Raw genomic sequence first — 7,845 nt, forward strand, 5'->3', positions numbered from 1 at the left:
CAAACTTTCTACTTAGAAAAGCTAACAAACTACTAAACAACCTAAAATGATAACAAAATATTCTGGTATATCCTTGATTTATTCAAAACTAACTTCACTACCACCTTTTCCATTCCACCGTTACAGTCCCCCAATGGAAATCTAGTAAGTGACCCACGTGGAAAAGCTAACCTTCTTGTTGACATTTTTTCAACAAACTCAACCCTAAATACAGAAAATCACAATATTCCTGTACTTGATTTTGATTTCCCTCGAATACCTCCTTTCAAGATTCACATAGGATACGTACAAGCTGTATTACAGAATCTCTCAGTAGATAAGGCTAGTGGCCCAGATGAATTTCCTTCAATAGTATTTAAAAATTGCTCCTCAGTGTTGGCTCCTGTATTAGCAAAATTTTTCCGCCTATGCATCCGTACCTCAAGTTTTCCAGCCTCTTGGAAAGAAACAAACATCCATCCTGTTCCTATAATGGGGGCAACTTCTGATCCATCAAACTATAGACCAATTGCAATAACTTCCATTCTCGGTAAAGTTATTGAGACACTAATTAACAAACACATAGTCAAGCACCTAGAAATCAATAAATTAATCAATGATCGGCAGTATGAATTTAGACAAGAACGCTCAACTGTAGACATTCTTTGCCTTCTTACCCATCAGATTAACAAAACAATAGAACAACACTGTGAAACATACACAGCAGCACTTGATATTTCAAAAGCATTTGACAGCTTATGGCATCGGGCCTTATTGTCTAAGATGTCACACTATGGTCTCGCATCACTGGTTCCTCTAATTTCTTCTTACCTTCATAATAGATAAATACGGGTCATGGTGGATGGAATTTATTCTCATTTTCATTCCATAAATGCTGGCGTACCTCAGGGATCAGTTTTGGCACCAACCCTCTTTCTCATTCATATATATGACCTATCTGTCACTCACAACCCAATACACTCTTATGCTGATGATTCGACCCTTCATAGTTCTTTCACATTTAGTACCTTCTTTACACAATTTGATATCATAAATTCCCAAATAAACACAGCAATTTCTCTGAACCAGGACCTTTCTAAAATTAATCAATGGGGACAAACAAATCTGGTCTCATTTAATGCTTAGAAAACTAAATACATTAATTTCTCCAACAGAAAGAATCCCTCAGACTCTCATATAATCTTAAATGATGTCAGTATTCCCATATCCACTACAATTGATATCCTAGGTGTTACTTTAAACCCCAACCTAAGCTGGACAGCTTATGTTAAATCCCTTGCTAAAAATGCTTCTAAAAATTGGGACTTATGTACAGAGTTCGTGAGTTCTTCACTGACGAGCAGATGGCCACAATATACAAAAGTCATGTGCTTTCTCAGATCGAATACTGTTCACCACTGTGGAGTGGATATGGAGCAGTTGCACTGAGGCAGCTGGACAAAATTCAAAATAAAGCCATTAGATTAATCAATAATCCTGTCATTACGCAGGACCTTCCTCCATTATCAGTGCGAAGAGATGTTGCTTCTTTAGCATTATATTATCGATATTTTTACCGTAAGTGCTCTGACGAACTGGCTTCAATTGTGCCTTCCCTTCACATTTTCTCCCGAAATACTCGGGCAGCTGGGAGCGCCCATGAACTCACACTCTCTCCCCCGCAATGCAAAACCTCTGCTTATCAAAATTCATTTATCCCCAGAACTACTACTCTCTGGAATTCACTTCCGGGGAGTTGCTTCCCACAAACATTTAATCCATTTCAATTCAAATCCAGTTGTTAGAAATATTTTATAAAGGAGGATGCCTTTAGGCATATGGACTTTTTTTTCTTCACTGTTTTCCCTTCCTCCATTCATTAGCTATAAAAAAAAAGGACAGAAAAAATTTATAACAAGAAATATATGACATCAAACCAAGAAATATATTTATGAAGAATTAGTAGGTCTACACTGGTACTCAAGGGAAAAAGAGGAGCAGGTCACAAAGCCTTCCTTTCTGACACCTGAAATCCATAGTGGTTATCTGTCATAATGACTAATTGTGCAGTACTGTAACTAACTCTGCATTTTTTTTTTCTATTATGGCAATATTCAAGTTCTGATTAGGAAATCAGTAATATCAGGTTACTGTAAAACGTAGAACAAGTTCGATGATAAGAAAAATACTGATCACTTGCCCGAATTATTAATTGCACAAGTCTTACATAATACTGATTCGAAGATATCTTGATTTTAACCAGGCATTCAAATTATACTGATAAATCTGAACTTGAGATGTTGAAATAAAATCGGCTCTGCAGCTCTATAGATATGTGATTAAAAAAAAAAAAACATACAATAATTGGCTCATAAGTCGAAAAAAAAAAATAATAATAACCATTCCACTTCGACGTCGTCATGTTAATGCGGCTGCTTCTGGACGGTTGATTCAGCACAAGAACGATCTCGCCGACCGCAGGTATTAATTCCTTTAGCTCTGTGACGATTAGTTCTCTGGACGATTATATTCATCTTAGAATAGCGTATTAGTAGCAAAGGAGTTAGTGAAAGATATATCTGACACTAGTTCAAACAGTCTCTCGTAAGTCAGATAAATTAATTTGACGATAACAAGCATATGGTACAAAAAAAAAGAAAGAAAACAAAAAGAAAAAAGTCATCACAGTGAAAGAGTTAAAAGCAGCCTCTGCCAACCTAATTACTGGCATTATTTTTCTATTCTAAACTATTCTTGCTACCACAAGACAATATTATTAAGCTGAGGAGAACTCTCATTGTTAAGGGGCTAATCGTAAGAGTAAGAACACACAGTATATGACTGCCAGTTTTACCATGGACGGCAGTATGTGTGTTGTACTATTAATTCTTTATTTTTTCTAATAATTCTTTGAGAGAGAGAGAGAGAGAGAGAGAGAGAGAGAGAGAGAGAGAGAGAGAGAGAGAGAGAGATAGATAGATAGATAGAGAGAGAGAGAGAGAGAGAGAGAGAGAGAGAGAGAGAGAGAGAGAGAGGGAGAACTTAAGAAATTAAATTTGTAGATTATCCTCAAGCTACCGTCGGACGTCTGTATTCTGCTTTTGGGATACCCCTCACATAGAAAGCTTTATTGAAGATTATAACTCCTCCTGTTCAAAATATCTCTCTGAAGGTGAATAAAATCGTGTGTACATATAGTAAAAATACACTAATGACGTTATTGATCTGAAAGGTTTAAATTTTGCAGATGTGTGCGGCCACTAAACAAATGAAAGAAAAGCATTTGGGAGCCGAATGTTAACCTCCCGCCAGAATATGCTGTTGGCCAAGTCCAAGATTTAGGCTATATCTTCATATGCTTAAGGTTTTATGTTGATAGCTCAAACCGTTTATGAGATATAATGGCGCTAAAGGCGGGGGATAAAAACTAGCTGACCTTTGACAACCATTTTGGTAGCCTTGACCTTGACCCCGATTGCCTATTTTCGAACTCGTCCAAGATTTTGGCAATATCTTGATACCCTGTAGGTTTCATGTTGATAGCTCAAGACGTTCATGAGATATAATGGGAACACACACACACACACACACACACACGGAGACAGGCAAATACATTACCGCTTTGTCTTCTATAGGCGGGCGATAATGAAAATCTGATACATCAGAGACACTCAAGTTTACTGCAGGCGCTGAGGTAGAAATATCAAAATCCTTGTTATACTTATCACTTGATTTTAAGATGTTTTAAAAATATTCTTGTATTTTTCTAAATGATAAACTTAAGTTTTGATTTATGTATCCTAATCGGATTTAAAAAGATACTTGTATCATCACATTTGTCCCCAGGATACGAGTGTATTCAGACGGGACAAGTGTGGTCGCGCATTACCCGAATTTGTGTGGATGCATTATTGAAACCTAGGAACCAGAATTAATATATATTGAGAGATGAATGTGAAAAGGAATGAATATGTTTAAACAATAGACAGTTGTACCTGTACCTAGAAGGATATCATCAAATAAAAATCTCCATCTATTATGCGTTATGAGAAGTGAATTATAAGTATTTCTTTTTAAAATAAGCTCTTTGATTTCATATCATGATTTGTCTCGATTGTTCTAGAAGTAGCACCTTCATTATTATCTTCATATTACATAATTTCCCACTGTCATGACGTGGTTGAATGGGATCCTGAAACATGAAGCAAAAGTAACAAAAGTGAAAATCTATGAACAGAGTACTTAATGAGTAACACATCCATCCATTCGTCATTCAGGCCTTTTAATTCTTACATTCGAATTCCCAGCTTCATTCTTCATGTTACACCTATAAAAAACTAGACTTGTTTCGACTTCTAGTTGTTTTCTTAACAACTGTAGGACTGACCCATCGCATCGATTGTCCAGTAAAAAAGAACAGATCTTGACATGTACATCCTCATGCACTGTTCATTTCTTTATTCATCTTTATCATTCATCATCTCACTTATTTTTTTTCTAATTAATCCCCATGCATTGCTTTTCAATACATTCACTTATCAAACAATTTTTTTTTTTTTTTACCCTCCACGACTAGTGCTACCTTGAATATTATCTACATAGTTCATTTCATCAGCTAAATCATTACCACCCACTCGAAGCTACGGTACCTTCTAAACTCTTGCTAGTATAGCCTTGGATTACTAAACCTCTTTGCTTCACATTTTTCACAAAGCTCCACACATGTAATCCTCTCCAGTGTTTGGAAATAACACGTATGTTCTCAGCACCCATAGTATCAGTGCACTGCAATCCCTGATTATTAATGGTCATTCCTTACCACTCCCATACCCATAAGTTAAGATGAGCGCCAGCGCGCCCTCATGCAGGCTTTGTAACAAACTCAGTTTTGTTCTCTATATTAGTGTCATTATTGTATCTGTCACTTTCCTTTCTTGAGCCACTTTATTTTCCGAGTCCTTCTACTTTTCTACAACAGCAGCAAGTTACTCAAAATCTTTCATTATTTACCAGTCACCGTCCCATCACTGCGAGTCATCTTGTCTCTCTACAGTATACTTAACTCTATGTACTTAACTCTATGTACATTTGTACATTCACCTTTAGATGTTGCATATATATATATATATATATATATATATATATATATATATATATATATATATATATATATATATATATATATATATATATATATATATATAAATTGAGAGAGAGAGAGAGATTTATATATATATGTGTGTGTGTGTGTGTGTGTATGGACATCACACAACTCTGCCTCATTCCGTTATTCTATTACTGATAATAAATCAGTCAACCAGACATCCATTTATCTTTACACATGCTTGGTTTACATCGGCAGAATTCCTCACAACATTAAGCAACTTTCTCTCAACTTCATATATACTCGTAAGTAACCCCATCTCATCCATTTTCCTTAGTTCTCCCTTATCATGTACAGCGTCCAGATCCATAATTTCCATGAATACATTACATTTCCTCTCTCTTGCATTCTCCGTTGTCTCCATTAGTGCTAGCCTATGCATCAGGTACCAGTGGAGCTGCTGGCTTTCTTACCTTTTCAATCATTTGCTTCCACACGCCTTTCCCAAAACACTCGACAGACTTTTCCCCGATAGATTTTGCACTCACTTCGATTACGTTTGACATATTTTTCATGAAACAAATGTGTATTTTCTTCCTGAGTATTCCGAGAAAATGTGGAAACTGCATACCCAGTCTTATATATGTCAGTTTCGTTGAAATCCACGTACTCACTTTTCCATATATTTGATCACTTTTTTTTTTTTTTTGAGGGGGGGGGGCTGAATCCCCGAAGAATCAATGGGGGGATCATGCCTCCCAAATAATGCATTACGGATGAGAGTTCTCTGTAGACAACATGCATTAAAACATCAAAACCTTATCTGCGCTCCTTTTACTATTTCTGAGAATTTTAAATTTGGTGGGTGGGACTGACTCCCCTGAAAATCATGAACGGTAGTATATAGTGCAAGACCTTTGAAGTAACCAGACTAACTCACCTGAGAAAAATCAGTCAGAATTAATCTTTCCCCCTATTTCTGATTACTTATATTTTTGGGAGGGGGGCTGACCGTCCAAGAATTACTGCGAGTGTCACGCTTTCCAAATATCGCATTACGGATGAGAGTCCATTGTACAACACGTACTAAGATGTCAGAGTCATATCTGCCCCCCTTTCACTATTCCTGAGTATTTTAAATTTCGTGAAAGACCTTAGGAGTAACTAGAGGAACTCACCTGGGAAGGTTCATTCAAATCTTTCTCCTATTTCTGAACGCTTTTGTTTTTGGGAAGGGGCTGACCCCGAGAATCATTGGTGCAGGGATGACACTCCCCGAATATCACATTATGGACGATAATCCATTGCACAATTTGTACTAAGATATCAAAGCCATATCGCCCCCTCCCCCTTTCACTGTTTCTGAGAATTTTTTATTTGGCAATGGGGATGACCCTTTAAAAATCATGGTTGAGAAATTGTATATAGTGGGACTGAGTAACAATTTATTGCATTCTCTTCACCATGTTTCTAATCAATTCCTCATCGTCTGCTGCCATCCCATAAGTCAACATTTTCACATCCCCACACCCACTTTCACTCGTGCCATTGATGCCTTTTCGGGAGACACACTGCTATTTTGTACACCGGTAAACTAATATTATATTACCCAGTGATTTATTCTAGTATTTTCCATCATTAGATAGGAAAAGTTTAAATTCAGTATTGTACGCATTCATTGAACAGGTAAATTATATCTTCTCATCACAGCTTACTTGACTGAATCGTGAGTTAGCGAAGCTCAGTATGAAAGCAGAATAAACAGAATTATCAAGCAGTGGAACACATGGTCTTAAAGAGGGAAATCATATATACTGATTGCTTATTTTGTCTGACAAACTCAACTAAGAAGAAACTATACGAGTAATGTGTACCTTGTCTCACAGCATAAATAGCGAAAACTTAATTCGAGTACATTATTATTTTACTTTTTCTGAGTCCGTTTTCATACTGGGAAATTCGTTTTCTTATTCGGGTAAGTAGTAGCTGGTAGAATACCTCTTGAATAATGCGCCTAAGGAATAGGAAAATAAGAAATAAATATTCACTATACAGTATCATACAGAGTGTGTAAGAAACGGAATCTAAAGGTGAATGTAGGGAAGCGTAAGTCTTCGAGAGAAATGAAGTCACTGATTGTTCAGTGAGGTTGGATGATGAGGAAATGTGAAAAATGAGTGCATTTCAGTACTTGGGTAGTGCGGTGAGTAAGGGTGGAACTTTAGAGGAAGAAGTGCTTGAATGGGCGCAGGAAGGAAAGGTTGCTGGTTCTTTGAAAGCAGTGATAAGAAATAGGGAAGTGAGCATGAAAGTAAAAAAGTCGCTGCATGAGAGTATTATGATACCAACTATACCATATGGAAGTGAAGCTTGCACCTTGTTGGAAGGACACAAGCCTACAGTGAGAGCAGTGGAAACGAGTTATTTGGGAGGAGCATGTGGAGTTACATGGAGAGACAGATTGACAAATGATGTGAAGGAGCGTTGTGGTGTTGATGTGGATATGAAGTGGATGGAGGGCGAAAAATTAACGAGGGGAGTGTATGTGAGTGAGGTGGAGGGGGGGAGGAGGAGAGGTATGGGAAGGCCAATGATGAGATGGAGGGATGGAATGGAGAGGTATATGAGAGAGGGGGGGTGTTAGCTGGGGGGAAGACAATGAATTGGCGGGGGATAGGGCGGCATAGAGGCGATTTGTTTGTGGCCACCTCTTAAGGCATTGAGGCGTCTGACAATAGATAAACAGATAGCATCATGGGGAA

This window comes from Coenobita brevimanus, chromosome 14, assembly GCF_032717465.1.
Source record: "Coenobita brevimanus isolate Jiangsu-jjx chromosome 14, ASM3271746v2, whole genome shotgun sequence".
Taxonomy (NCBI): domain Eukaryota; kingdom Metazoa; phylum Arthropoda; class Malacostraca; order Decapoda; family Coenobitidae; genus Coenobita; species Coenobita brevimanus.